At 42.1% G+C, this 16,554-nt stretch overlaps 1 long non-coding RNA gene across 1 annotated transcript in view; it reads right to left on the reverse strand.

The window, feature by feature from the left end:
• The window catches only part of LOC149465217 (uncharacterized), a 242,689-nt gene that overhangs the window by 132,908 nt on the left and 93,227 nt on the right, over window positions 1-16,554 (reverse strand). The window contains exon 6 of the long non-coding RNA XR_016312236.1: window positions 13,131-13,243. This is a non-coding gene — a long non-coding RNA (uncharacterized LOC149465217). The remainder of the gene's footprint in view (window positions 1-13,130; window positions 13,244-16,554) is intronic.

Consider the following 16,554-nt stretch of genomic DNA (forward strand, 5'->3'; position numbering starts at 1 on the left):
AATACCCCCATTAATCCCTTCTGCTAGCACAACCCCCCCAATCCCTGCTTTTAGCACAAATCCCCCCAATCCCCCCTTCGAGCGTAGATCCTCTGCTAATCCCTCCCTCCTAGCATAAACCCCCCCCCAATCCCCCTTTCTACCACAAATGTATATGGTCAAGGCACAGTTTTGAGGTTAAATCCCTGTCCATCAAAGACCCATGTTTAATCTGAACATGACCTGTCCTTAAATGTTTAAAGACTGAAGCTCAAGCTACATATGGTCCCTCCAAGTACCCCTTCAATTACCCCTTAATTTAGTCCTTATATTAGTGCTTAAATCAATCCACGTGCCCCAGCGGAGTCCAAGTAATGCCAGACTAAGCTGCATAGAGGACCTTGACTTCTGTCTAAGTGGAAACTAAGCCCTGCCTGTTATGGTGCTAAAACCCACCCCTTGATAATGAGCAGTCCTGTGCCAGAACTTTAGTGGCAGTGGAGGCTCTAGTATTGGATAGATGAATGACAGGGGGTGGGTTTAATGGTAAACCTAAGTTGTGAACTGGCCAGAGAGTGATAACTTTGATGCAGTTGGCCAACTTAACATGTGTTGCAATGTATGTGAACTAAAAATCCCTGTTTTTATGCATAGTTTGCTAGAAAGGGGAATAGTAGCTGTTTTGGGGAGGTATTTAGAATTTTTGGTGCTAACGTGGCACACCCCTTTAGCACCAACCAACCAGATTATAGATATGTTTAAGCTATTGGGATTTGAGCACAGGTATATCTTATTCCTATTGCATAGTGAAGGTCATTGACCAGACTCGAACCTGTAGCTCTTTTACAACTTGTGCCCATTTCCCCGTAGTGCCACTATATCCATTGAAGAATGCTATAAGCAAGTACCGTAAGTATTTTGTAGAGTAGGGACTGGCCAGAGAGGGAATACTTTGACGCAGTTGGCCGGCTTAAACATGTATTGCAATGTATGTGATCTAAAAAGTGGAAACTAACCCCTGCCCATTATGGTGATAAAACCCACCCCTTAATGAGCCGTCCTGTGCCAGAACTTTAGTGGCAGTGGAGGCTCTAGTAGTGGATAGTTGAATGATGGGGTGGTTTTAATGGTAAACCTAAGTTCAAATTGAGATAAGAACTGGTCAGAGAGTGATAACTTTGATGCAGTTGGCCAACTTAAACATGTGTTGCAATGTATGTGAACTAAAAATCCCTGTTTTTATGCATCGTTTGCTAGAAAGGGGAATAGTAGCAGTTTTAGGGAGGTATTTAGAATTTTTGGTGCTAACGTGGCACACCTCTTTAGCACCAACCAACCAGGTTATAGATATTTATAAACTATTGGGATTTGAGCACAGGTATATCTTATTCCTATTGCATAGTGCAGGTCATTGACCAGACTCGAACCTGTAGCTCTTTTACAACTTGTGCCCATTTCCCCGTAGTGCCACTATATCCATTGAAGAATGCTATAAGCAAGTACCGTAAGTATTTTGATTTTGTAGGGACTGGCCAGAGAGGGATTACTTTGACGCAGTTGGCCAGCTTAAACATGTATTGCAATGTATGTGATCTAAAAATCTGTTTTTATGCAAAGTTTGCTAGAGTGTATAGCAATGTGGAGAGGGTTCATTCAAAAATGTTTTTGTATTTTAACTGCAGTCTGTAAAAACTGAGATGGGAAGGCAGCGTGCATATTTTTCAAGAATATTGATTATCTTCAAAGCCCTGCTGTAAGGAGCGCAATATCCTATTTTATTGCTACCAATGGAGTCACTGCAAGTTATAACGATGTGAATTATAGATCCAAAAAGTAATCTGATGGCCTTACGGGTCAAAAGGATTTTATTTCCTATTGGGTCTATACTTTAGGTGTTTTCGCCTTCCTCTGGTTGACAAGACGGACTGTAGATCCAAGGGGTGGTCAAGTTGCCTTAGGGGGCCAGGAAGGAATTCTCTGCAGCTATGCTCCAGAAGGGTCTTTTGCCTTCCATTGGATAGGTGTGGGTCAATATTGACTTGACATCGTGTATGTAATTGTTAGTATTACTAATAAAGCTAGTGCCTGTCTAGGCGTTTACTTGTGTATTTTTTTAATTTTACTTAATTTTAGATTAGGTACCTGTTCCTTTAGCTGTGATCACCCACACAGAAAATTGCGCTGGATGTGTGCGGGTGCCATTAATCCTAATGGCATGCTGCACACACTGGAAATCGCTCCAGCACTGGGAACTGCACTGCACTTGCAGTTCCCATGCGGACTGCGGTTCCAAAAATGGAGCTGGAACCTTTTCCCTGCATTTTAGGAGGCACTGCAGCCCATTCAAATGAATAGACTGTTGTGCCTGTACCAAACGTGGTTCGCAGAGCCACATTAGTGTGAACCTAGCCTTACGGTAACAGTTTGGGGGAAAACTAATGTCATCTGTGTGATCTGAGGCTAGTTGCATTTTTTTTAAATACTAATTGTATATGGTCCAGATAAAGCCATGTCTCTATTCATGAAGAATCTAATTTTGTCCGCCTGCACAGACAAATTTTAGTTAAGGGAATTGGAAACCTTCCCTGAGCTCTGGCTCACACTCCAAGGACAAAAGGCCTTTGTAGGGGACTACATGACTACTATGCAACAGAGATGTCTGAGTTACCCAATACAGTGGTTCAGTGGGGGTCCATCAGATGCCGACTACCCAACCGGCCCAAGCACAGCCCAGTCATGGGTTTTCCCGATGCATAGTGCAGACCCAGCACCACTACCGGCAAGCGGACACTCCTTCTCCTGACCACCACCAGTCCCCTGCTCGAGCCACTGTCCCTACTTCTTGTTTTCCAGGCCACTGGAATGATGAACTTGTATCTAGCACCCCCTGGCAGCAGTTGATAAGCCAGTTCCTGGGTTGGGGATTTGTGTAGACAACTTTTAGCTAGGGGGATTGGAAACTTTCCCTGAGCTCTGGCTCACACTCCAAGGCATAAAGGAGGAGGGGAATGGTTTCGGGTGTGCCGGCAAAACGAGCTTCCTTCTCTCCTAAATCTGCTGACAATCAAATCATTGGGCGGCTTGGTTCCCAACGGAATGCAAAATTGATTTATTCATGATCTAATATTATTTTAATTGATTTCCAATTAAGGATTTTTTAATTTTATTTAACAATTATGTATTATTTTATTAACGTTTAAATAAATATTTTTTAAACAATCAATTAATTATGTATTATTATTTAAGTAATTATCAATTAAATCTGTATTTTTTTTATATAAACAATTAATGATGTAATATTTAAAAAAAAAACATATTGGTCAATTAATAAAATAAGAATTAATTGTGTATTATCAGTTTATTAACAATGAATTATTATTTATTAACATTTATTTATTTTTAATTAACAATTACACACACAGGAATGACTGGAAAAAACCCCAGAACTAGCAAGTTTCTAGAGGAGTTTTTTAGCTGTAAAAATGTGGCAAAACATGGTAAATTGCCACAAACTGGTGTTTTTGGACTTTTTTGACCAAAAAAAAGGGTTTTTTTTGGTGAAAAAAAACAAAACGCTAAAACGTGAAAAACTCCCATTTATAACGTGACTACACAGCTAACGTTACCGGCATTATTAATACGCCCCGTGTGCATGGAGCCTAAAGCTCCGCCTGGTTTCAGCCTGCAGGGGAAAAAGTGACAGTTGTCTTTACATCCAGAGGTTTGAATTTAACTGTTTATTGGCTGGAGATCATACTTATAATTAGAAGGGAACAGTGTGCTGCTTGAGCTGATAGATGTCTGTACATGCAGTATATACTATATGTATATAAATATATGGGTGTATATATATATTTATAATACAGGATTTCTATAGCGCCAACAGGTTGCTCAGCACTTTACAATATTAAGGGAGACAATACAGCAAAGGTACAGTTCAATACAAGTGGGTTAGGAGGGCCCTAACCTGCTTACAATCTATATACACACACTCACATATATATATTTATTTCAGGTACTTATATAACGCCGTCAACTTACAAAGCGCTTTTAGATATATATTGTACATTCACATCAGTCTCCGCCCCCGAGGAATGTACAATCTAAGGTCCCTAACTCACATTCATACATACACATACTAGGGACAATTTAGAAAGGAGCCAATTAACCTACCAGCATGTCTTTGGAGTGTGTGTGGGGGGGACGGCAGCAAAAATACAGCATAACTGCACATTTTGTCCCCCAACTACAAGTCTAAACAAAGCTTTAACTTGCAAACCTAAGACTAAAACTCCCCCCCCCATTAGATAGCAGCTTGGGGGTGTGTATATATTTGGACATATATACACACATTGGGGGAGATTTACTAACACCGGTGCACACAAAATCTGGTGCAGCCGTACATGGTGACCAATCAGCTTCCATGTTTTAGCCCGGGTTCGCACTGAATCCGACTTTGAAATCATGCGACTTCACTTGAATTCTCACAATTTCAGAGCCACACGTCAGTGCGATTTCAGGGGAGTCTTGGCTGACATCTGTGGGACTTCATGTACAGATGCCTATGCAAGTCGCACCTGAAATCGCAAAAAAAGTGCAGGAACCTTTTTTGTTTTCAAATCGGCACTGCAAAGTCGGAGTCACACTGATTTGAACGGCTCCACGGCCGACAATAGGGTGCGACTGTCAAATCGCATGACAAGTCGCACCGGAGTGAACCGGGGCTTACTGTCAGCTCAACTGAAAAAGCTGCGGTTAGAAGCTGATTGGCTCCCATGCAGAGCTGCACCTGATTCTCAGTGCTCCAGTTGTAGTAAATCTCCCCCTTTATATATGTATGTATGTGTATTTTATTTTATTACAGGTACTTATATAGCGCCATCAATTTACACAGCACTTTACATATATATTGTACATTCACATCAGTCCCTGACCCTCAAGGGGTGTACAATCTAAGGTCCCTAACTTACATTCATACATACACATACTAGGGACAATTTAGACAGGAGCCAATAACCTAACAGCATGTCTTTGGAGTGTGGGAGGAAACCGGAGTACCCGGAGGAAACCCAGACAGGTACAGGGAGAACATGCAAACCCTAGACTGGTGGTACTGTGGTGTGTATATATATATATATTCCTCGCTCTTAGGATAGATTTCGGAGACATGCATTCAGATCACACTTCAGAGGCTACTGACAGGCGATGAGGAAGCGACATAACGCCTTCTCACCGCCTGTTATAACCCCATTTTTGCCATTACAAATATTGCATTGCATTGGTTGCAGGCCGTTCGCGGTGCTTCCCCATTTGCTTATCTATGCAGTGTTGGGTGGGCTGGCCGATCGCTACATGTTGGGCGATCTTAGCCTTGGGAGCGAAGCAAAGCACGTATACACCTCGTTCAGCTGCCTGTAACAGCTGAAGGGGGGCAGTTGGTGGGCGACAGGCGGGCAGCAAAAACACAGCTCAACTACAAGTCTAAACAAAGCTTTATCTTGCAAACCTAAGACTAACCCCCCCCCCATTAGATAGCAGCCTGGGGGTGTGTATATATTTATACATATATACACACATTGGGGGAGATTTACTAACACCGGTGCACACAAAGTCTGGTGCAGCCGTACATGGTGACCAATCAGCTTCCATGTTTTAGCCCGGGTTCACACTGAATCCGACTCTGAAATCATGCGACTTCACTTGAATTCTCACAATTTCAGAGCCACACGTCAGTGCGATTTCAGGGGAGTCTTGGCTGACATCTGTGGGACTTATACAGCCAGGACCCCCAATATTATATACAGCCAGGACCCCAAATATTATATACAGCCAGGAACCCCAATATTATATACAGCCAGGAACCCCAATATTATATACAGCCAGGAACCCCAATATTATATACAGCCAGGACCCCCAATATTATATACAGCCAGGACAACCAATATTATATACAGCCAGGACCCCCAATATTATATACAGCCAGGACCCCCAATACTATATACAGCCAGGACCCCCCAATACTATATACAGCCAGGACCCCAAATATATACAGCCAGGACCCCCAATACTATATACAACCAGGACCCCAAATATTATATACAGCCAGGACCCCCAATACTATATACAGCCAGGACACCCAATATTATATACAGTGAGGACCCCCAATATTATATACAATGAGGACCCCAATACTATATGCAGCCAGGACCCCCAATATTATATACAATGAGGACCCAAATACTATATGCAGCCAGGACCCCCAATATTATATACAATGAGGACCCCCAATATTATATACAGCCAGGATCCCCAATACTAGATACAGCCAGGACCCTCCAATACTATATACAGCCAGGACCCCAAATATTATATACAGCCAGGACCCCCAATACTATATACAGCCAGGACCCCAAATATATACAGCCAGGACCCCCAATACTATATACAGCCAGGACCAGAAATATTATATACAGCGAGGACCCCCAATACTATATACAGCCAGGACACCCAATACTATATACAGCCAGGACCCCCAATATTATATACAGCCAGGACCCCCAATACTATATAAAGCCAGGACCCCCCAATACTATATACAGCCAGGACCCCAAATATTATATACAGCCAGGACACCCAAAACTATATACAGCCAGGATCCCCAAAACTATATACAGCCAGGACCCCCAATATTATATACAATGAGGACCCCCAATATTATATACAATGAGGACCCCAATACTATATGCAGCCAGGACCCCCAATATTATATACAATGAGGACCCCCAATACTATATACAGCCAGGACCCCCAATACTATATACAGCCAGGATCCCCAATACTATATACAGCCAGGACCCCAATACTATATACAGCCAGGACCCCCAATATTATATACAGCGAGGACCCCCCAATACTATATACAGCCAGGACCCCCAATGCTATATACAGCCAGGACCCCCAATACTATATACAGCCAGGACCCCAAATATATACAGCCAGGACCCCCAATACTATATACAGCCAGGACCCTAAATTTTATATACAGCCAGGACCCCCAATACTATATACAGCCAGGACCCCAAAACTATATACAGACAGGATCCCCAATATTATATACAATGAGGACCCCCAATACTATAAATAGCCAGGACCACCAATATTATATATAATGACGACCCCCAATACTATAAATAGCCAGGACCCCCAATACTATATACAGTGAGGACCCCCAATATTATATACAGCCAACACCCCCCAATATTAGGTACAACCAGGACCCCCCAATTTTACATACCCCACCTTCACTCTGTCTCTCATGTAAACAGCAAGCCGTTTCCTTCCTGTCTCCATGCCCACGGTTCTATCAGGAAGTTGCTCGGCGGCCATCTTGGTTAGGGGCAACGTCCCTAAAACTACTACTAATAAACCCGAGTTTACGGCAGGGGAATGGTTCCGGGTGTGTCGGTAAAACGAGCTTCCTTCTCCTAAATCTGCTGACAATCAAATCATCGCACGGCTTGGTTCCCAATGGAATGCACAATTGACTTATTCATGATCTAATGTTATTTTATTGATTTACAATTAATTATGTCTTTTTTTTTAATTTTTATTTAACAATTATGTATTATTAACATTTAAAAATATATTTTTAAACACTCAATTAATTATGTATTATTATTTCATTAATTATCAATTCTGTATTTTTTAAAATATAAACAATGAATGATATAATATTTTATTAATTGACAAATGTCTTTTTTAAAAAATAAGAATTAATTGTTTATTATCAGTTTATGAACAATTAATTATTATTTATTAACATTGATTTCTTTTTAATTAACAACTATTTATATACACCCCCCCCCCCAATGGGCATGGTTGTCGCTATAGCAACCTGGAAGCCTGGTCATGTGACTGATGACATCACAGTGCCCATCAGCTCTGAACTGCCAGATCACATTGGGAGGGAGAGGAGTGTGCATCTAGTTTGTTGTTTGGGAGTCACAATGAGACTTTACCTGTTTTTCGCGTACATTTTTTTGGCCGTATTCATCGGATCGGCCAGTAAGGACAACGCATGGGTAGACGGTAAGATTATCATATACTTCTATTAGCAGGGATCAGATATATTCCATTACATGGGTGCAACAATGGGCCACACTGACAGTTCACAACACGGGGCGTTTTTACAGCGGATGTTTTTGGGCTATTGACAGTTTTTTCTACAGCCGGTAACCCCCCCAGCATGTTATCCTATGTGTCTGTTCACACATAGACTCGAATGGCTGGAAAAAACCCAGAACTAGCGGGTTTCTAGAGGAGTTTTTTAGCTGTAAAAATGTGGCAAAACACGGTAAATTGCCAGAAATCGGTGTTCTTGGACTTTTTTTGACCCAAAAAAAATTATTATTTTTTTGGTAAAAAAAACCAAAACGCTAAAACGTGAAAAACCGCTGGAAAACTCCTGTTTTTAACGTGACTACACAGCTAACGTTACCGGCATTATTAAAACGCCCCGTGTGTATGGAGCCTAAAGCTCCGCCTGGTTTCAGCATGCAGGGGAAAAAGTGACAGTTGTCTTACATCCAGAGGTTTGAATTTAACTGTTTAATGGCTGGAGATCATACTTATAATTAGGGAGCAGTGTGCTGCTTGAGCTGATAGATGTCTGTACATGCAGTATATACTATATGTATATAAATATATCTGTGTGTATGTACATGTATGTATGTGTGTATATATGTATATATATATATATGTGTGTGTATATATATATATATATATATATATATATAGTTTGCTGTTTGAGCTGTGTGTACATGCAGTATATACTATATGTATATAAATATATGTGTATATATATAATTATAATATAGGATTTCTATAGCGCCAACAGTTTGCTCAGCACTTTACAATATTAAGGGAGACAATACAGCAAAGGTACAGTTCAATACAAGTGGGTTAGGAGGGCCCTAACCTGCTTACAATCTATATATACACACACTCACATATATATATTTATTTCAGGTACTTATATAGCGCCGTCAGTTTACACAGCACTTTACATATATATTGTACATTCACATCAGTCCCTAACCCTCAAGGGGCGTACAATCTAAGGTCCCTAACTCACATTCATACATACACATACTAGGGCCAATTTAGACAGGAGCCAATTAACCTACCAGCATGTCTTTGGAGTGTGTGTGGGGGGGGGGACGGCAGCAAAAATACAGCATAACTGAACATTTTTGCCCCCCCCCCCCCCCCAACTACAAGTCTAAGCAAAGCTTTAACTTGCAAACCTAAGTCTAAAACTCCCCCCCCATTAGATAGCAGCCTGGGGGGTGTATATATTTATACATATATACACACATTGGGGGAGATTTACTAACACCGGTGCACACAAAATCTGGTGCAGCCGTACATGGTGACCAATCAGCTTCCATGTTTTAGCCCGGGTTCACACTGAATCCGACTTTGAAATCATGCGACTTCACTTGAAATCTCACAATTTCAGAGCCACACGTCAGTGCGATTTCAGGGGAGTCTTGGCTGACATCTGTGGGACTTCATGTACAGATGCCTATGCAAGTCGCACCTGAAATCGCACGTTGCCGTAGCAACCCGGAAGCCTGGTCATGTGACTGATGACATCACAGTGCCCATCAGTTACATGACTTAGCTCTCTGAACTGCCAGATCACATTGGGAGGGAGAGGAGTGTGCATCTAGTTTGTTGTTTGGGAGCCACAATGAGACTTTACCTGTTTTTCGCGTACATTTTTTTGGCCGTATTCATCGGATCGGCCAGTAAGGACAACGCATGGGTAGACGGTAAGATTATCATATACTTCTATTAGCAGGGATCAGATATATTCCATTACATGGGTGCAACAATGGGCCACACTGACAGTTCACAACACTAAAGCTCCGCCTGCTTTCAGCCTGGGGGGGGGGGGGTGACAGTTGTCTTACATCCAGAGGTTTGAATTTAAACTGCTTAATGGCTGGAGATCATACTTATAATTAGGGAGCAGTGTGCTGCTTGGGCTGATAGATGTCTGTACATGCAGTATATACTATATGTATATAAATATATGTGTGTATGTATGTATGTATGTATGTGTGTATATGTATATAAATATATGTGTGTATGTACATGTATGTATGTGTGTGTATATATATATGAGTGTGTGTGCTGTTTCAGCTGATATAAATCTGTCTGTGCGTGTATATAAATATATGTGAGTATGTATGTGTATGTAGTATATACTATGTTTATAAATATATATATATACACACAGACTTCTATCAGCTCAAACAGCTATATATATAATATAAAGTCTGTATGTGTATATATATATATTTAATACACACAGGCACACATCAATTAATAAAATATCATTATTTGTTTATAAAAAATAATACAGAATTAATTGATAATTAATGAAATAATAATACATAATTAACTGAGAATTTAAAAAAAAGACATAATTAATTGTTAAATCAATAAAATAATATTAGTTTGTCAAATCAATTGTGCATTCCATTGGGAACCAAGCCGCACGATGATTTGATTGTCAGCAGATTTAGGAGAAGCTCGTTTTGCCGGCACACCCGGAACCATTCACCTTCCGTAATCCTGGGGTTATTAGTAGTAGTTTTGGGCATGGTGCCCCTAACCAAGATGGCCACCGAGCAACTTCTTGATAGAATTGGGAGCCTAAGATTGGCCGGTGACATGGAGACAGGAAGGAAACTGCTTGCTGTATACATAGAGTATGGGAGAGGGTGAGGGTGGGGCGGTGTAAAATTGTGTAAAATTGTGGGGGTTCTGGCTGTACCTAATATTGGGGGGTCCTGTATGTCTGTAATAGGGATTCCTAGCTGTATATAGTATTGGGGGGTCTTAGCTGTATTTACTATTGGGGAGCCCTGGTTTTATATAATATTGGGGGTCCTGGCTGTATATAGTATTGGGGGGTCCTGACTGTATATAGTATTGGGGAGCCCTGGTTTTATATAATATTGGGGGTCCTGGCTGTATATAGTATTGGGGGGTCCTGACTGTATATAGTATTGGGGAGCCCTGGTTTTATATAATATTGGGGGTCCTTGCTGTATATAGTATTGGGGGTCCTGGCTGTATATAGTATTTAAGGGTTTGGGCTGTATATTGTACTGGGGGTCCTGGCTTTATATTGTACTGGGGATCCTGGCTGTATATAGTATTGGGGGGTCCTTGCTGTATATAGTATTGGGGGGTCCTTGCTGTATATAATATTGGGGGGTCCTGGCTGTATATAGTATTGGGGGGTCCTGGTTGCATATAGTATTGGGGAGTCCTGGCTGTATATAATATTTGGGGTCTTTGCTGTATATAGTATTTGGGTATCTTAGCTGTATATACCTCCCTGTTACAGGAAGTGAACAAATAATTGATCTGCTGGCAGGATCAACAGACAAAAAAACTATGATATGGGGGGGGGGGGTCAGAAAAACAAAGACTGCAGTGTGAATGTTAGGGTCGGGTTGTATTTTGTACAGTATAAAGAAGAATTTCAAATTCAAACAAAGCCTTAACTTGCAAATCTAAGACTAGGTAGAATCCTGGGGGTGTCTTGGCTGACATTTGTGCGACTTCATGTACAGATGCCTATGCAAGTCGCTCCTGAAATCGCAAAAAAAAGGTGCAGGAACTTTTTTTTAAAATCGGTGCAGCACTGCAAAGTCGGACAACAGTTCCACGGCCGACAATACGGTGTGACTGTCAAATCGCATGACAAGTCGCTCCAGATGAACCGGGACTTATTGTCAGAGCTTAATTGAACAAGCTGTGGTTAGAAGGTGGGGTGTCATGCAGTGGGGGAGGGGTGTTAGAGGGGATAAAGTCTTAATTTTAGTGTTAAGTGCTTCTTTAAACTGTAAAAAATACATCCCGACCATAACATTCACACTGCAGTCTTTGTTTTTCTGACCCCCCCCCCCATATCATAGTTTTATTATCTGTTGATCCTGCCAGCAGATCAAATATTTTTTCACTTCCTGTAACAGTAGCCCCCCCTCCATGACATGTTTTTCTTGCCATGCATGTTACTGTGTGATACAATGGATTTTTAAAAAAATGAGGGGTGCTGTTTAAATTCTTCCATTCAGTTATATTGCTTTGGGTTTCCAGAGCGCAGACAGCTGCTCCCCCCCCCCTTTTTTTCCTTTCTTTTCCCCATATATGTCCAGTGGCACTGTCTATTAGAAGTAATTTTTTGATTATATATATATATATATATACACACACACACATACACACACATACACTTTTTTGCGGGGGGCCGGGTTAAAAATGTTAAAATGTAGATAATAAGTTCCATGTGTTGTAACCATTTACTTATTCCTTTATGTTTACAGACTTTTATGGCGATTTATTACAACGAGAGGAGGCGGATAATGCTCCGTCTGACACGTCGAATAAGGCGCAGTCAGGCGGGAAGAATAACGCTCAGTCGGGCGCGACAAATAATGGCCAATCCGGCCAGACGACCATTAAACAACCAGAATCCACGACAAAGCCAGCTGGTAAGTAAATTGTTGTCACCTTCAAGAAAACTGAAGGAAGGCTCATGGCTCAAGACTTTCTGAAGGCTCCAACGTGCAGTGAGATCCTTCCAAAGCAAACAGTCAGATGTCAATATTACTCCGCCTTCTTTGGATGGCTGATGCTGATTGGTTCCTTTTTGGATTTCTATTCAAATTTAGAAGTATATCATATGCTTGACCTATAAATAATCTTTTTTTTTTTTCTCTTCCTTTAGAAATGTCAACCAAATACATGATGGCGTTGGTCATCTTGGGGACCCTCAGCGGCCTGTTGTTACTGCTGATACCCTGCTGCTGTTTTATAATCCGGACTTGGTACGTATCCATCATTAATTACAGAAATTACTAACCTAGAATCATAAGGGGGGGTCTGTTTTATAAAGGTTTTCATATGACTTGCACATATTTTTCCATTTGGACAATGGGTGACAGTTGGGTGTAAACAATTAAAAAATAGACCCCAAAGTGAAGGTAAATCCCCAAATCTATTTTTCGGCACTCTGTCTCACACTATACAGTATCGATTTTTTGGGAATATTTTGCAAAGTGTCTTACCTGGAGACTCTGCCAGTAGATTCATTAGTCCTGCAATGGGTCAAGCTGTCCAGAAGTCTCAGTCTCAGCTACAAAATGGTCAGGGCAGCTCTCAATCAACCAGCAGGGGGCACCTGAAAAATGTCAGTCAGGAAAATACCATGTTTTGGACACTAGACGGAGCTGACGATCATAGGATATTGACATATTAAGCAAAACATGGTCAGAATTCATGATAACTAGGTGAATGCTTGTGACGTTCATTCACTGAATTTTTATAAATATATCTTGTAATTAGCAGCAGACTTTTTTCCTTCATTTTTCATTTGGCGACCCAGCCAATAATACACCTTCTGTGTTAGGGTGACTACGTGTACTCCTCCACTGTATCTATTGAGGACCAGCCTTGTCACCCTAAAACGGGACTACTAGACACTTCCCCTTCTGTTCATCTCCATAACACAGGGAAGGCATTCTGTAGTCCACAGGGAGATTCGGGAACAATGTAACTGATAAGAAGAGTTCAGTACTGGAAGCTATAAGCTCACAAGATTTCTGACAGGATCAGTACGTATATTTATGCATTCACTGAACAGATATAAAAAATAAAACCCCTCCAAGGGTGTTCTTAAGAGACCAAAATGGTGCAAATATAAGAAGAACATGGTTAGGGGTTACATGCACTTTAAGAAAAACATGATGTTCTCCATGTAATATAATGTTAGCACTTACCCAATGATGGAGTTTTTTCTAACAATTTATTTTTTCTTTTTTTTTTACAGTCATGCGCAGAACGCAACATTGGATCGGATTTTACTAACAGTGGTGACAAAAGGACAGCACCTTAATGTAGGTCCTGCCGAGCTGATGGAAGTTGTTGTCACCGACCCTTGTCCTCCAAGGGTACAGGCAAAAGGGTACCCCGCTGATGCTCAGGAACAGTGGGACCCCGCTGCTGCTCAGGAACAGTGGGACCCTGCTGCTGCTCAGGAACAGTGGGACCCTGCTGCTGCTCAGGAACAGTGGGACCCTGCTGCTGCTCAGGAACAGTGGGACCCTGCTGCTGCTCAGGAACAGTGGGACCCTGCTGCTGCTCAGGAACAGTGGGACCCTGCTGCTGCTCAGGCCAGTTCAGGTATAAAGAGTTTTTTCTCCAACTTGCTGCCTTCACTAATACCAGCAAGAAGGAGATCCAAGGAAAGCCCAGACCCGGAGAATCCAGAGGAAGAAGACCAGGAACCTGCTGCAAAGAGTAAAACTGGACAACGTGGAAAATACAAGACAGGAGGAAAGAGAAGTGGAAGAGACAAGGAGGACCCATCAGGTTCCATCAAGACCCCACATGCAGATGAAGATCACCCACGTGATGACACAAGGCCTAAAGTCCCTGGGAAGCCTCCAGTCCCATCAGGATCTGCACAGCCTTCAGTCCCACCAGGTTCTAAAGTGCCACCAAGGCCTTCAGTCCCTCCGGGATCTAAAGTGCCACCAAGGCCTTCAGTCCCACCGGGATCCAAGATGCCCCCAAGGCCTCTAGCCCCGCCGGGATCCAAGATGCCCCCAAGGCCTCTAGCCCCGCCGGGATCCAAGATGCCCCCAAGGCCTCTAGCCCCGCCGGGATCCAAGATGCCCCCAAGGCCTCTAGCCCCGCTGGGATCCAAGATGCCCCCAAGGCCTCTAGCCCCGCCGGGATCCAAGATGCCCCCAAGGCCTCTAGCCCCGCCGGGATCCAAGATGCCCCCAAGGCCTCTAGCCCCGCCGGGATCCAAGATGCCCCCAAGGCCTCTAGCCCCACCGGGATCCAAGATGCCACAAAGGCCTTTAGTCCTACCTGGATCCAAGCTACCACAAAGGCCTCTAGTACTACCGGGATCTAAAATGCCAGCAAAGCTTTCAGTCCCACCAAGGCCCAATTTGCTGCTAAAGCCTCCAAAATCGGCTATGAAGATGCCTAAGCTGGCCAAGTTTAAACCCCCGAAGCCAAGCAAGCCTACAAAAATGAAGAAGATGAAGAGGAGAAAGTAAAAAGGGCTGTTGGGGTATTGTCACAGGCTGATGACCCTAGGCTCCTTTTTTTCCTCTATATGCCTTCGAATCGATGCTGTATACAGGCATGTATATACGCCTTGTACTAAAGGAAACCTTAAAGTAGAGCTTAAGGTAAAAGATAAAAAATGGGCAGACAGACCTACCTACCTGTCTGCCCCTGTATAGTGAGCCGTGCAGGCGCAGCTCACTGTACAAATTTGGCAGCGCCGAATTTGACAGAGCTCCTACGCATGCGTGGGAGTGCCATCATCCTCACCCAGCCAATGACGAAGACAGCCGCCTGAAGGTGTCAGCGGCCAGCATATTGCTGAATCGGAGGTAAGTATAGTTCTGCTTTAAATGGTTATTGTGCGCACACAAAAAGTGGAGTGGGAAGGAACAAGAAAGTGGAAGGAAGGCGCACAATATCATATTTTATCAATACCATCGGAGTCTTTGCAAGATATAACAATGCGGATTGTAGATCTAGAAAGTAATTGGATTGCCTTGGTTGCACTCCAGTTTCTTCGAAGAGCCAAACCCTTCATTTTTTAAATTATTTTTTACAATTTGTACAGTTTTTAGAATTGTATTTATTTTTTGCATAATGTTATTGTTGGGGGGGTGCTTTAGTGAATTATCAGGGGTCTACACAGTCCCCTGATGTCTCACCTGTCTGACCCCTGATGTCTCAGGGTTGAAGAGGTTTAAGCAGGTGGTTCGGAGGTGATACAATTCCTCCTTACCATCTGTCTAGTGCTAAAAAAAACCCTTCATTTTTTAAAATTATTTTTTCATAAGAGGCATGGCGAGTTTTTTGAAGTTGTATTGTTTTTGTCATAATTTTTCAGAAAATGAAAAAATTTAAAAAATTATTTTTACAATAATTTTTTACAATGTATTTTCTTAATACATACTGTCACCAGTGCAGTACAGCGTCATCATATAACTGGCATGGTGGTGATCACGGACACTGACTGGTGACAGTATGGGGGGAAAAAAATGTAATTTTTTTAAATATTTATAATTTTTTATTACATTTTTTTCTTTTAAGATTTTTTTTCATATTTCACTTTGACCCATGTAACATTGTACAACTTTCGGGAAGTGATCAGTATTTTTTTTTTTCACACAATTTGCTTATTGCAAAGAATTACTTTGCTATAAGCAAGCATTTACCTGAATGACATCGATTCATTCACGGCTTTTTTTTTTTTTTGTGCTTAGCTGTGATTTGGCCACGGCTAATCACATGACACAGCTGGGCTGTGATTGGCCCAGCTTGTGCATGTGATCGCTGTGACCATTCACAGCTAGGCACACTAGTATACAATGGATGGCGTGAATGAAGCCATCCATTGTATACAACTGTCATGTGACCTGCTGTGATTGGTCACAGCAGGTCACGTGGTACCAG

This window comes from Staurois parvus, unplaced genomic scaffold, assembly GCF_062004578.1.
Source record: "Staurois parvus isolate SC_StPar_1 unplaced genomic scaffold, SC_StPar_1.0 ptg000140l, whole genome shotgun sequence".
NCBI classification, from domain to species: Eukaryota; Metazoa; Chordata; class Amphibia; order Anura; family Ranidae; genus Staurois; species Staurois parvus.